This window comes from Pseudophryne corroboree (genome assembly GCF_028390025.1).
Source record: "Pseudophryne corroboree isolate aPseCor3 chromosome 3 unlocalized genomic scaffold, aPseCor3.hap2 SUPER_3_unloc_14, whole genome shotgun sequence".
NCBI classification, from domain to species: Eukaryota; Metazoa; Chordata; class Amphibia; order Anura; family Myobatrachidae; genus Pseudophryne; species Pseudophryne corroboree.
Genome location: NW_026967502.1, coordinates 1,449,809 through 1,464,675, shown reverse-complemented (window position 1 = coordinate 1,464,675; position 14,867 = coordinate 1,449,809). Strand labels below are relative to the sequence as shown.

The window sequence follows — 14,867 nt, the reverse complement described above, 5'->3', positions numbered from 1 at the left end:
CGGTAGGACAACATCTCTGCCCATTACGCTGCAGCACATACGTTACTTGCATTACACTCCCTCATTCATTGTGTGTGTCTAGTATCCACATTAACTCTTCTGCTGTCCTAACAATCGAGAGGTCATCAATAAATCTCAAATAAAGTGCCACTTCAGACCCGAAATGTTCTTTTCTATGATAATGGGTACTATTTACAAGTGCCAGGCTGTGCCATGGGGTCCTAAGTGGCCCCAGCATATGCCAATACTTTCATGGCATCTACAGAAATAGCATTTTTTTTTTACCAAAATGGTCTTCGGTCTGAAGTGGCACACTGCCTGATTTATACTGATGACCTCTTGGTTGTAGTAGACTGCTGCCAGATTTGTGCAAACTGAAGAAGTCAGCCTCCCACCCTGGGTCCCCCCAGGAGGAGGCCTGCACCATCAGGCTGATGGCTTATCTTCAGATTTGAAAACCGGTCTGGTAGCCCAATACCTTTTAGTTTTTCCAGACCTGTTGGATTGGGACTGTTTGCCTTTACCCTTTCCTTTTCCTTGATTCGGAAAGGACCGGAAAGCTGGAAACTAGGTTTGAAATTTTGTGTGAAAGGAAACTTCACTTTCTTAGAGTCTGATTCTGACTCCAATATACTGTTAATTCCTTACCAAAAAAATATCTCCAGTAAGCAAAGATAAGACCCCAGAATCTTCCTGGATTCTGAGTCAGCTTACCATGTACATAGCCAACCCGCTGCTGTCTGAGAGGCCATTGTACCCATATCCAGGTCCACTTATCGCTGCCTGTTTGATATGTGCAATGTGAGATCTTTACTCTCTAGATGCCACTAATATATCCTCCTTCGATGCATCAGCCCAAGCCATGGCTGGTCTAACGATTGTACAAGACAAAAGAAAAAATGGTCTTTAGAAAACCATCAACTCTCCTATCCGTGGCATCATATATTGATGCTGAAAACAAAAGTAATGCAGATTTTCGCACCAATCTAAGACCTGCGAATCTACTTTGTGAGCCACCTGCCTTTTTTTTTTTTTTTTAAACAGTCCCCAGCTGGACGAGGATAATTGGAATTCCCATTTCTTGGAATTCTAACTTACTACTGGGCGTAACCCAAAATTTCCATCAGCTGTTTTGGGATGTTTTAAACACAGTTGCCTTAGTTTTTAAAACAGGCTCTGCTGCCTCTTCTAAGGATAGAATGTCTTACATAGCACTAATTAGATCAGGAATGTCCACTGAGCTGAGACCTTCCGAAGTGCAATGAGTCCTCATCCTCCAACGAATCCTCACCTAAAACATGTGTAGACTGTGAAGATGTTGTATCATGTCTATGTGATTTACTTACCACCAATCTTTCAGCCTGCTTTTTTGAGAGTGATAAAAAGTGGAAAGAGAGGGTTGGCGCTGAGGGTGAAATAAAAGATTGATACTTATCTAAATAACAGGGTGTGTTGACTTTATGGCGTCTCTGCTTTCCCCTTAATATTCTTAATGTTATTCCTCCAAAGAATTTCGGACAGTGCATGTAAAATAAGGATTGCAATGATTGTAGATTATATGTTGAACCCAATTACGGATGAATTATTGCTGTCTGGTTATTCTTATATGTAATTTATAGTAGGATGCCTAGGTGTATAAACCTCAGAATGAATGTTGCATGTAAGGGTTAATAGGGAAACCTATCACTGGTATAAACTGCTCAGCTACATTGGATAATGTCTGTGCAAAGTAGCCCATGAAGGTTCACCAGAACCTGTGCCTGCCTCACTATACACGTGGGTAAGCATTATCGCGACCCGGCAGGGAGTTGTTGGAGCGACTCTAAGGTGCGTATAAGATGCTTTTTAGAAAAATCACTCAAAAAGAATAGTAATACTAAAATAAAATAAGAAAACTGATGGCTGCAAAAAACAGCAGCCCTCTGACCATGGGTGGTCATTCCGAGTTGTTCGCTCGTTATTTTTTTTTCCCGCAACGAAGCGATTAGTCGCTAATGCGCATGCGCAATGTCCGCAGTGCGACTGCGCCAAGTAAATTTGCTATGCAGTTAGGTATTTTACTCACGGCATTACAAGGTTTTTTTTCTTTGTTCTGGTGATAGTAATGTGATTGACAGGAAGTGGGTGTTTCTGGGCGGAAACTGGACGTTTTATGGGTGTGTGCGAAAAACGCGGGAGTGTCTGAAGGAACGGGGGCAGTGTCTTGGTGAACGCTGGGAGTGTTTGTGACGTCAAACCAGGAACGAAACTGACTGAACTGATCGCAGTGGCAGAGTAAGTCTCGAGCTACTCAGAAACTGCTAAGAAGTTTCTATTCGCAATTCTGCAAATCTTTCGTTCGCAATTTTACTATGCTAAGATTCACTCCCAGTAGGCGGCGGCTTAGCGTGTGCAAAGCTGCTAAAAGCAGCTAGCGAGCGAACAACTCGGAATGAGGGCCATGGTTCGGATCCTGCCGCACCAAACAAAAAACTGATTTGCCTGAGCCAGGAGGCGGGGATATATGGACAGGCCCGTTGCATGCTGGGAGGCCGAAAGCTTTCACCATTTGTTGCAAATCCGCTGTCACTTCATCATATCCCAATATTATCTTGTGGATAACCTGTAGACCCTGTCAGAGAAATAGATATATATCTAAGAGGATAGAATTTGATCGGTGTTACACTGTTTTGTTGGCAGGTTACTTTATACTTTTGTCCCCATTGGTTACTATAGGTCAAGTGGACGAGGTTCTCTCCGTGTCTCCGGACGTAGCATTTGTCAGATGAAGTCACTTTGATGCGCTGGAGTGCGACGGATGGCGACATGGACAGTTCCACCGGGTATATTAGGTGAGTGGTTGTATGTCTCTTTTGTTCTGCACCCTGATAAAAATGCAGCGAATAGAGCATTGAAACGTTGGTACACTAAACCTGCCTGGTCTATTTATTCTGAGTGCCTCCTTGTATGGATTCTACATTACGCTGCACCAACTGATGCAGCCTGGTTTGGAGGGCACCGGCTATTGATTCTTTAATATCAACTTCAGGTCTTCTTGAGGAGTGCCGCTTTACCAAAATATATATAAGTACAACGACACGGTACGTGCACATGTGTGTGTAGATGGTGACACTAAAACTACTGGATGATCATTGTGAATGTCTGAGGTATTGATACAATGCAAATTTGTTGAGATATTGTTTCTTTTTCAGATGGAACCATGGGTCTTGCACGTGATGCGATTGGCAAAAGGGAGACATTGGTTTTGGCAGAGACCGGCATTTGTTTGTTGGTGATGCCTTGTAGACAGTGAGTAGTATCCATCTACAGTGGAAGAAGCATGGACACCAAGAATCTCAGCGGCGGAACAGTGGGCGAAAGTAGATCATGACAAATCGGGACCACAGGCATTTAGGGCACCTAGCAACCACCAATCGTTCCAAACGCACCAGGAACTGCACCAACAGTACAATGCCGGACCCAGCCAAACAGTCCCACAGTCCCAGATCTGGTGATTTGGAGGGCCACGAGAGATGTGGTGGCACGTCAGACTGGTGCTCTTAAAACCAATCCAAGCCTTCGGTCACTGTTCCACCGCTGAGCGCATACCTAAAGGTTAACACTAATGCTATAGCTGTTTTTATGGTAATTATTTTGGGCAATAGAGTAGGACCTGCAGTATAGTGGGGTCCCTTGTCGGGAGCTGCAGGCTTAAATGCACTGAGCAATACATGAACTACACTCCACTGTTTATTATTGTTAGTTAATATAGTGAGTGCAAGACACATTTATGTATGTAGTAAGGCTACTGGGAGACCTTAGATGGAGCAATATTGGATCTGGCCATTACATTCCCTAAAGTCATAACCTCAGAACTGCACAGAGCAGGAACTATTATTCACAAGTAATTAGGAATGTGTTCATCATGAACAAGTCCACAATTACTGTCTGAAGGTTACACAATTATTTCAGGTCTACACAACTGATATTTGAGGATAAAGCCTTTAACAGAAAACACCCCTGAAGAAGTCACTATTGAAGAAACGCGTTGTGTGATTTAGAGTGAATTGGAGTGGACAAGAACAAGCCCGCCCATGCAAGGGTGACAAGTGCAAAATGCTTGTCTTATGATTATACAGATATGTACTTGTGATAAGCTTTTAATCTGTTTTACTTGAAGTTCTAGATTCAAATTTCATTTTATTTCTGAATCTTATACGAATTGTATTTGGTGATCTCAGGTCTACTGTATAGCAGGAAATATTTCTTACCTGCATCATCTAACAAAATGCACATAAATTAGGCACTCCACAAAAAACAATACTAATTATATTATATACACATTTATATATAATCACTAATAATAAACTTCTGCTTGTTACTTTTCATAACATTATAGTGTTGTGTGTAATAACTCTCTACATGTGATGTTTGTCATGGATAGCCCTGTGTTAGAGTCTCCCAACTGAGAACAGGGCTGATGGCGGAGGAGGGTGTAGGATAAGAGATTGCTGTAGTGACTGAGCAATGAGAATATGTGACTTCTGTAATAAGTGTTTATTACTCACCTGTGCTGATATCTGTAGGGATCTCCTCCTCCTTACACTGCTGATCACCCCTCACATACGTCTCTTCTTCTCCCTCTATATCTTCTGCCTTTATATCAGTCACATACGTCTCTTCTTCTCCCTCTATATCTTCTGCCTTCATATCAGTCACATACGTCTCTTCTTCTCCCTCTATATCTTCTGCCTTCATATCAGTCATATACGTCTCTTCTTCTCCCTCTATATCTTCTGCCTTCATATCAGTCACATACGTCTCTTCTTCTCCCTCTGTATCTTCTGCCTTCATATCAGTCATATACGTCTCTTCTTCTCCCTCTATATCTTCTGCCTTTATATCAGACAGACGTTCTTCCTAAATTACCCAAAAAATAGGATTTTAATACCTACCGGTAAATCCTTTTCTCTTAGTCCGTAGAGGATGCTGTGGTCACATCAAGAACCATGGGGTATAGATGGGATCCACAGGAGACATGGGCACTTTAAGACTTTCAAAGGGGTGTGAACGGACTCCTCTCTCTATGCCCCTCCTCCAGACTCCAGTTATAGGAACTGTGCCCAGAGAGACGGACATTTCAAGAAAAAGGATTTATTGTTAAACTAATGTGAGATACATACCAGCTCACACCTCAAGCACGCCGTGCAACATGGCATTTAACACAACGCAAGTCAACGGCATGAACATCATCAGCAACAGACCGACTATAAACGTAACACAACATGTGTGTAACCACAACTAAAAACTGCAGATACAGTACGCACTGGGACGGGCGCCCAGCTTCCTCTACGGACTAAGAGAAAAGGATTTACCGGTAGGTATTAAAATCCTATTTTCTCATACATCCTAGAGGATGCTGGGGTCACATCAAGAACCATGGGGTTATACCAAAGCACTAGAACGGGCGGGAGAGTGCGGATGACTCTGCAGCACCGAATGACCAAACATGAGGTCCTCATTAGCCAGGGTATCAAACTTGTAGAACTTCGCAAAGGTGTTTGAACCCGACCAAGTAGCTGCTCAGCAAAGTTGCAATGCCGAGACCCCCTGGGGAGCCGCCCAGGACGAGCCCACCTTTCTGGTAGAATGGGCCTTTACCGATTTCGGTAACGGCAATCCAGCCATAGAATGAGCCTGCTGAATCGTAGGACAGATCCAGCGCGCAATAGTCTGCTTGGAAGCAGGAGACCCAATTTTATTGTGAGCATACAGGACAAACAGAGCCTCCGTTTTCCTATACTGAGCCATTCTGGCGACATAAATTTTCAAAGCTCTTACTACATCGAGAAACTTTGATTCCAGCAAGGCGTCATTAGCCACTGGCACCAAAATAGGTTGGTTCAAGTGTAACGTCGAAACCACTTTCGGCAGAAACTGCTGACGAGTCCTCAATTCTGCTCTATCTTCATGAAAGATCAAAGAGGTCTTGTGAGACAAGGCCGCCAATTCAGACACCCACCTTGCGGATTCCAAGGCCAACAGCATGACCAGTTTCCAAGTAAGAACACCACGTTAAGATCCCACGGTGCCATAGGGGGCACAAAGGGAGGTTGGATGTGCAACACTCCTTTCACGAAGGTCTGAACTTCTGGAAGAGAGGCCAATTGTTTTTGGAATAAAACCGATAAGGCTGAAATTTGAACTTTAATTGAGCCCACTTAAGGCCCGCATCCATACCGACTTGTAGAAAATGGAGAAAACGTACTAGCTGAAAGTCTTCCGTAGGAACCTTCCTGGATTCACACCAAGACACGTATTTTCTCCAAATACGGTGGTAATGTTTAGACGTTACTCCCTTCCTGGCCTGAATAAGAGTGGGGATAAGTTCCTCGGGAATACCCTTCCGGGCTAGGATCCGGCGTTCAACCTCCAAGCCGTCAAACGAAGTCGCGGTAAGTCTTGGAACACGCACCTGCTGTAACTGATCCTCCCCCAGAGGAAGAGGCCAGGGATCTCCTACGAGTAATTCCAGAAGATCCGGATACCAAACCCTTCTTGGCCAGTCTGGAACAATGAGGATCGCTCGAACCTTTGTTCTTCTTATGCTCTTTATCACTTTTGGAATGAGTGGAAGCGGAAGAAACACGTACACCAACTAAAAACACCCACGGTGTCACTAGGGCATCCACTGCTATTGCTTGAGGGTCTCTTGACCTGGAACAATATCTCTGAAGTTTCTTGTTGAGGCGAGACGCCATCATGTCTATTTGAGGAATTCCCTTAAAGACTTGTCACTTCTGCAAAGACCTCTTGATGAAGACCCCACTCTCCTGGATGGAGATTGTGTCTGCTGAGGAAGTCTGCTTCCCAGTTGTCCACTCCTGGAATGAAGATCGCTGACAGAGCGCTTGTATGCCTTTCCGCCCAACGGAGCACCTTTGTGGCCTCTGCTGTTGCCGCTCTGCACTTTGTTCCATCCTGGTGGTTTATGTACGCTACTGCTGTTATGTTGTCCGACTGAATCAAGATGGGCCGATTACGAAGATGTTCGCTTGCAGAAGGCCATTGTGAATGGCCCTTAACTACAGAACGTTTATGTGTAGACACATTTCCTGGCTTGACCATCTTCCCTGGAAGCTTTCCCCCTGCGTGGCTGCTCCCCAGCCTCAGAGACTCGCATCCGTGGTCACTAAGATCCAGTCCTGGATCCCAAACCTGCGTACCTCTAGGGGGTGAGAGCTGTGCAGCCACCACAGGAGTGAGATTCTGGTCTTGGAAGACAGGGTTATCCTTCAGTGCATGTGCAGATGGGACCCGGACCACTTGTCCAACAGGTCCCACTGTAACACTCTGGCATGGAATCTGCCAAACTGAATGGCCTCGTAGGCTGCCACCATCTTTCCCAGCAACCGAGTGCATCGATACTCTTGCTGGTTTCAGCAATTGTTTGACCAGACATTGAAGTTCCAGAGCCTTTTCCACTGGAAGAAAGACTCTCTGTAATTCTGTGTCCAGAATCATTCCCAAAAACGACAGCTGTCTCGTCGGAACCAACTGTGATTTTGGCACGTTAGGAGCCAACCATGTTGCTGCAGAATTGACAGGGAGAGAATAATGTTCTGCATCAATTGGTCCCTGGATCTCGCCTTTATCAGGAGATCGTCCAAGTACGGGATAATCGTGACTCCTTGTTTGCGTAGGAGAACCATCATTTCGGCCATTACTTTGGTGAAAACCCTCGGAGCCGTGGACAGACCAAATGGCAACGTCTGAAATTGGTAATGACAATCCCGAACTGCGAACCTCAGGTAAGCCTGATGTGGGAAATAAATGGGAACATGCAAGTAGGCATCCTTTAGGTCTACCAACACAATAAAATCCCCTTCCTCCAGACTGGAGATCACTGGCCGGAGAGATTCCATCTTGAATTTGAATTTTTTTAGGTAGAAATTGAGGGATTTGAGGTTCAGGATTGGTCTGACTGAGCCATCTGGCTTAGGGACCACGAACAGGCTCGAATAAAAGCCTTCTCTCTGTTGTGACGGAGGAACCCTGACTATGACTTGATTGTGACACAATTTTTGTATTGCGGCGCATACCACCTCCCTGTCTAGAAGAGAAGCTGGTAAGGCTGATTTGAAAAATCGGTGAGGGGGGACGTCTTGAAACTCTAGTTTGTACCCCATGGACACTATTTCCAAAACCCATGAGCCCAGAACTGACTGAAGAGCCTAAGACATGCTTCCACTGGTGCAGACTTCCGCAGAGGAGTCCCAGCGTCATGTGGTGGACTTGGCAGAAGCCGGGGAGGACTTCTGCTCCTGGGAACCGGCCACGGCCGGTGATCATTTACCTTTTTCCTTTCCTCTAGTACCAAGGAAGGAAGACCCTCTGCCTTTTCTGTATTTATTGGGCCGATAGGACTGCATCTGATAGTGGTGTGCTTTCTTTTGTGGTGCAGGCACATAAGGTAAAAATGATGATTTACCCGCGGTAGCCGTAGATACCAAATCAGCGAAGCCGTCACCAAACAACACACCACCATTATACGGTGGAGACTCCATAGCTTTCTTAGAGTCAGCATCAGCATTCCATTGATGAATCCACAATGCTCTCCTAGCTGAGACCGCCATGGCATTGGCCCGTGATCCCAAGAGGCCAATATCTCTCGCAGCTTCCTTTAGGTAGACTGCAGCGTCCGTGATATGACCCAGTGTCAGAAGAATGCTATTCCTATCTAGGGTACCATTTCAGACGACAGGTTATCTGCCCATTTTTCGATAGCACTACTCACCCACGCAGATGCAATGGCTGGTCTGAGTAGCGTACCCGTGGTGACATAAATGGATTTCAATGTATTTTCCTGCCTACGATCCGCAGGATCCTTTAGGGCTGCCGTGTCAGGGGACGGGAGAGCCACCTTTTTGGACAGCCGTGACAGAGCTTTGTCCACAATGGGGGGTGACTCCCATTTTTCCCTATCCCCAAAGGGAAACGGATACGCCATTACAATCCTTTTGGGAATCTGAAACTTTCTGTCAGGACTTTTCCAAACCTTTTCACAAAGCGTGTTCAGTTCATAAGAGGGAGGAAATGTTACCTCAGGTTTCTTTCCTTTATACATACAGACCCTAGTATCAGGAACAGCAGGGTCCTCAGTGATATGTAACACGTCTTTTATTGCCACAATCATGTACTGAATGCTCTTTGCCAGTTTTGGTTCTAATCTGGCATCACTATAGTCGACACTTGAGTCAGTGTCCGTGTCGGTATCCCTGTCTGTCAGCTGGGCAAATGAACGTTTTTGTGACCCCGAGGGGGTCTGGACTTGAAACAACACATCCTCTACGGATTTCTTCCAAGACTGGTTCTGGGACTCAGATTTATCCAATCTTTTATTTATCATTTAAAGACTCAAAACATTCACCCAATCAGGTGTCGGCGGTGCCGATAGGGTCACTCCCACAGCCGTTTGTGTCCCTAACATAGTCTCCTCCTGGGAAGAGCACTCCGCCACAGACATACCGACACACGTGCACCCACCACCCACAGACACACCGGGCATATAGGGGACAGACCCACAGTAAAGCCTGTCAGAGAGCCACAGAGGGAGATATTGCCAACTCACACCCCAGCGCCCAAACCCGGTCTGAAAACACTACAGAAAATGTCACAGACCTGCAGCGCTTTTATAAATTACATACAATGCATCAAAATCACTGTGCCCCCTCCCCCCCCATTTTGCACCCTGTTACTTGTACAGTAGTGTGAGGATGGACCAGCGTCTCTGCAGCCTGTGTACAGAAAATGGCGCCGGGCTGTGTGCTGTGAGGGCTAAGCCCCTCCACCATAATGGCGCGCTTCAGACCCGCTCTTTTTTAAACTTTTTTATACTGGCGGGGGTCCGGACAGTGCCCTGGCACTATGTCCGCTCCTGCCAGTCAGTTATTTTGAGGTTAAAATGCTGCCCAGGTCGCCCACCCCCCTGCACCCTGTAGTGCCTCTGAGTGTGGGAGCATGGCGCGCAGCGCGGCTGCTGTGCTATACCTCAAAGCCGTCACTGAAGTCTTCTGATCGTCTTCTACTCGCCTGTCTTCTGACTTCTGGCTCTGCAAGGGGGGTGACGGCCGGCTCTGGGAACGAGCATCTAGGCGTACCTAGCGATCAGACCCTCAGGAGCTAATGGTGTCCTGTAGCCAAAGAAGCAGAGCCTTGAAACTCACAGAAGTAGATCTGACTTCTCTCCCCTCAGTCCCACAAAGCAGGGAGACTGCTGCCAGCAGCCCCCCTGAAAATAAAAAAACCTAACATAAAGTCTTTTCCGGAGAAACTCTGTAGAGCTGCTCAGTGTGCATCCAGTCTGCCTGGGCACAGATTCTAAACTGGAGTCTGGAGGAGGGGCATAGAGGGAGGAGCCAGTTCACACACCTTTGAAAGTCTTAAAGTGCCCATGTTTCCTGTGGATCCCGTCTATACCCCAAGGTTCTTGATGTGACCCCAGCATCCTCTTGGACGTATGAGAAAATAATACAATGGTATTTGCATAGTGTTAGCTTAAACTAAGGGTGAAACAGTATAATATCAGTGTATAAGACACACAGCTCCTCTACACATCATATAGTGACAGTCACTTTGGTATATTGGGGAGACACTAAATCCCACCTACCTGATCCTCCTGTGGGATCCTGTGATTCTCCTCTGTACAATCCTGGGAATACAGAGGACGGGGACATCTCTCTGGGGTATCTCCGTTACTGGGCCCATCTGTAGGAGACACACAGTGACTGAGTACAGTGTATATATGTGATTATCAGGTGATGTGTGTATATAGGGGCCCCATACCTGCTCTCCCCTGTACAATACATGACAGTGTCCTCTTACCCAGTGATGTGAGGGGCCTGTGATTCTCCATCATCATGTCCTTGTACAGACCCCTGTGTTCCTCTATATACTCCCCCTCCTGCATGGAGACATAGACAGTGACATCCTGACACCTTATAGGAACCTGACACACACAGTGATACAGTCATCACCCAGACACATCCCCTGGTGTTACTGTATAATGCCCCATTCCCAGCAGTCACCTCTCCAGTCACCACCCAGACACATCCCCTGGTGTTACTGTATAATGTCCCATTCCCAGCAGTCACCTCTCCAGTCATCACCCAGACACGTCCCCCGGTGTTACTGTATAATGCCCCATTCCCAGCAGTCACCTCTCCAGTCATCACCCAGACACATCCCCTGGTGTTACTGTATAATGCCCCATTCCCGGCAGTCACCTCTCCAGTCATCACCCAGACACATTCCCTGGTGTTACTGTATAATGTCCCATTCCCAGCAGTCACCTCTCCAGTCATCACCCAGACACATCCCCTGGTGTTACTGTATAATGCCCCATTCCCAGCAGACACCTCTCCAGTCACCACCCAGACATATCCACTGGTGTTACTGTAAAATGCCCCATTCCCAGCAGTCACCTCTCCAGTCATCACCCAGACACATCCCCCGGTGTTACTGTATAATGCCCCATTCCCAGCAGTCACCTCTCCAGTCATCACCCAAACACATCCCATGGTGTTACTGTATAATGTCCTATTCCCAGCAATCACCTCTCCAGTCATCACCCAGACATGTCCCCTGGTGTTACTGTATAATGCCCCATTCCCAGCAGTCACCTCTCCAGTCATCACCCAGACACATCCCCTGGTGTTACTGTATAATGCCCCATTCCCAGCAGTCACCTCTCCAGTCATCACCCAGACACATCCCCTGGTGTTACTGTATAATGCCCCATTCCCAGCAGTCACCTCTCCAGTCATCACCCAGACACATCCCCTGGTTTTACTGTATAATGTCCCATTCCCAGCAGTCACCTCTCCAGTCATCACCCAGACATGTCCCCTGGTGTTACTGTATAATGTCCCATTCCCAGCAGTCACCTATCCAGTCATCACCCAGACACATCCCCTGGTTTTACTGTATAATGTCCCATTCCCAGCAGTCACCTCTCCAGTCATCACCCAGACACAGTACAGTGTATATATGTGATTATCAGGTGATGTGTGTATATAGGGGCCCCATACCTGCTCACCCCTGTACAATACATGACAGTGTCCTCTTACCCAGTGATGTGAGGGGCCTGTGATTCTCCATCATCATGTCCTTGTACAGACCCCTGTGTTCCTCTATATACTCCCCCTCCTGCATGGAGACATAGACAGTGACATCCTGACACCTTATAGGAACCTGACACACACAGTGATACAGTCATCACCCAGACACATCCCCTGGTGTTACTGTATAATGCCCCATTCCCAGCAGTCACCTCTCCAGTCACCACCCAGACACATCCCCTGGTGTTACTGTATAATGTCCCATTCCCAGTATAATGTCCCATTCCCAGCAGTCACCTCTCCAGTCATCACCCAGACATGTCCCCTGGTGTTACTGTATAATGTCCCATTCCCAGCAGTCACCTCTCCAGTCATCACCCAGACACATCCCCCGGTGTTACTGTATAATGCCCCATTCCCAGCAGTCACCTCTCCAGTCATCACCCAGACACATTCCCCGGTGTTACTGTATAATGCCCCATTCCCAGCAGTCACCTCTCCAGTCATCACCCAGACACGTCCCCTGGTGTTACTGTATAATGTCCCATTCCCAGCAGTCACCTCTCCAGTCATCCCCCAGACACATCCCCTGGTGTTACTGTATAATGTCAAGGGGTCAGCTTTCAGGGGGTAGCTTGCGTGGAATGTAATAAGCGTGGAAGTAAGAAGTGTGTTATCTGAACAGTTAAATAAACAGTTGAACAAACATTGAGCACCATCAAGGAAAGGTAACTTACTTAAACAACTTATTCCTACACCACTTAACCCAAAATGATCTCACAAACGACCACAGCATGTTCATCAAACTACTGTTTCTTATTTCAATTCATGGAATTCTCACCAAATGTAACACATTCTACACTCACCCTAAAACTCACCCCTCTGTGCACATTACAGCTTCTATTCTCCACTCCCCTCTTCTAACCACTCATGAGCTTTATACTTACTTCTCTGCAAGTACTTTGACAACCACAATTGGCCACCAGAATAAACACTCGCAAACATCCACCAATATTTATCTCACTCTTCTGCTTTTATGAGATGGTGCCATATCACCAAATCCAGGCCCCAACCACCTGTCCCTCTCACACACAGCTATCTCAAAACAACATAGAACTCCATCTAACCTCATAAATATCACGTGTCTCCCATCCCCCTCCAAGTCACTAAAATGTGGCTTATGGAATGCACACTCTGTTTGTAACAAATTACCATCCATCCATAACCTCTTCATATCTCACAACTTTAATCTGCTGGCTATAACAGAAACATGGCTCACACAATCAGACACGGCCTCCCCTGCAGCACTGTCACACGGTGGTTTCCACTTCACACACACCCCCAGGCCTGGTAATAGTAAAGGTGGTGGGGTTGGAATCTTACTGTTCCAATTTTTCACATACACTGTTCTACCTCAGGTTCTATCACTCGCATTCACATCATTTGAAGTTCACTCTATCAGGATTTTCACCTCTTCTCTCTGCGTGTTGCAGCTATCTATCGCCCTCCTGGGCAACTCGAACAACATCATTATGGGCGATTTCAATATAGCTCTTGACAGTCCACAATCTGTTCATGCCTCCAAACTCCTCTCTCTAACCTCCTCTCTTGGCCTGACCAAATGGTCTGACTCCTCTACTCATCAGAAGGGCCACTGCTTTGATCTTGTGTTCACCAGACTCTGCTCAGTTTCTGAATTTATTAACACTCCTTTCCCTTTCTCTGATCACAATCTGATCACCTTCACAATCTCTTCTATTACTCTAACTTCTATGACACTAAAACCTAGCAAGCCTCCTCTAACCCGCAGAAATACTAACAATATACATTTTCAACAACTTTCCACTTCTCTGCAACAACTGCTCTCACCAATCCCTACATTTACCACACCTGACACTGTTGTATCCCACCTGCACAAGACCCTAGAGAGGCTCCAGCTACCCATCACACTCTTGATGAAGTGGCTCCAGCTACCCATCACACTCTACATAGGCTTAGATGCCAACCATGGAACTCTAAATCAACAAGACACCTACAAAAACTGTCACGTAAACTAGAACGTCAGTGGCGTAAATCTCAGAATCCTCAGATATAAGACCACCTACCACTCCTATCATCAGGCCTTGGACACTGCCAAACATACTTCCAATCTCTCATCTCTTCTCATGCCACCAACCCCAAGCAACTTTTTAATACATTTAAATCACTTCTTTACCCTCCCTCACCTCCCCCACTAGCTACTATCAGTGCCTACAACAGCACAAACCAGTCCAGGTGGTTACTCCATATACCGGCCCTGTTTGAATGTTACCGATCAATCCATCTCAAGCCCTGCATGGGAGTCAGGAAGCTAATCCCCCTGCCTGCAGCTTATATCATCCACCATGGGACTTTCACCATACGACCTTATACAGCGGCCTTATCGATCTCGCCGTAACAGCGGTTCACATGCCGACATTACCAACAGCGCCCATATCCCAGGGCCAATCAGCCCAACGATAAAGCTGTAGCGGCAGCACAAACAAGGTACGAGTCACCTCAAGTCCCATATAAGAGACGGGATTCCAAACTGCCCCCAGTCTAAAAAATTGACTGTGGTTTATATATCCACCACGGGATCTTCACTATTTAGGGGCAATACCATCCCCGCTGTGGACACGGTCCACACGCCGCTTCTATCAACAGTGTTACCATCTTGGGACCGTTACCCATACAATCCAGCTATAGTGGAAGAGGTGATGTAATCCTGGAGGAGAATATACATCAAGC

The 14,867-nt window shown here is 46.5% G+C and overlaps 1 long non-coding RNA gene across 1 annotated transcript; it reads right to left on the bottom strand.

The window, feature by feature from the left end:
- Positions 1-10,650: 10,650 nt before the first annotated feature.
- Positions 10,651-12,176, bottom strand: LOC134983400 (uncharacterized). Its single transcript, XR_010191635.1, has 3 exons — positions 12,108-12,176; positions 10,864-10,942; positions 10,651-10,746 (listed from the first exon to the last, which is right to left on the bottom strand). It is a non-coding gene; the product is annotated as an uncharacterized LOC134983400 (long non-coding RNA).
- Positions 12,177-14,867: the final 2,691 nt, after the last annotated feature.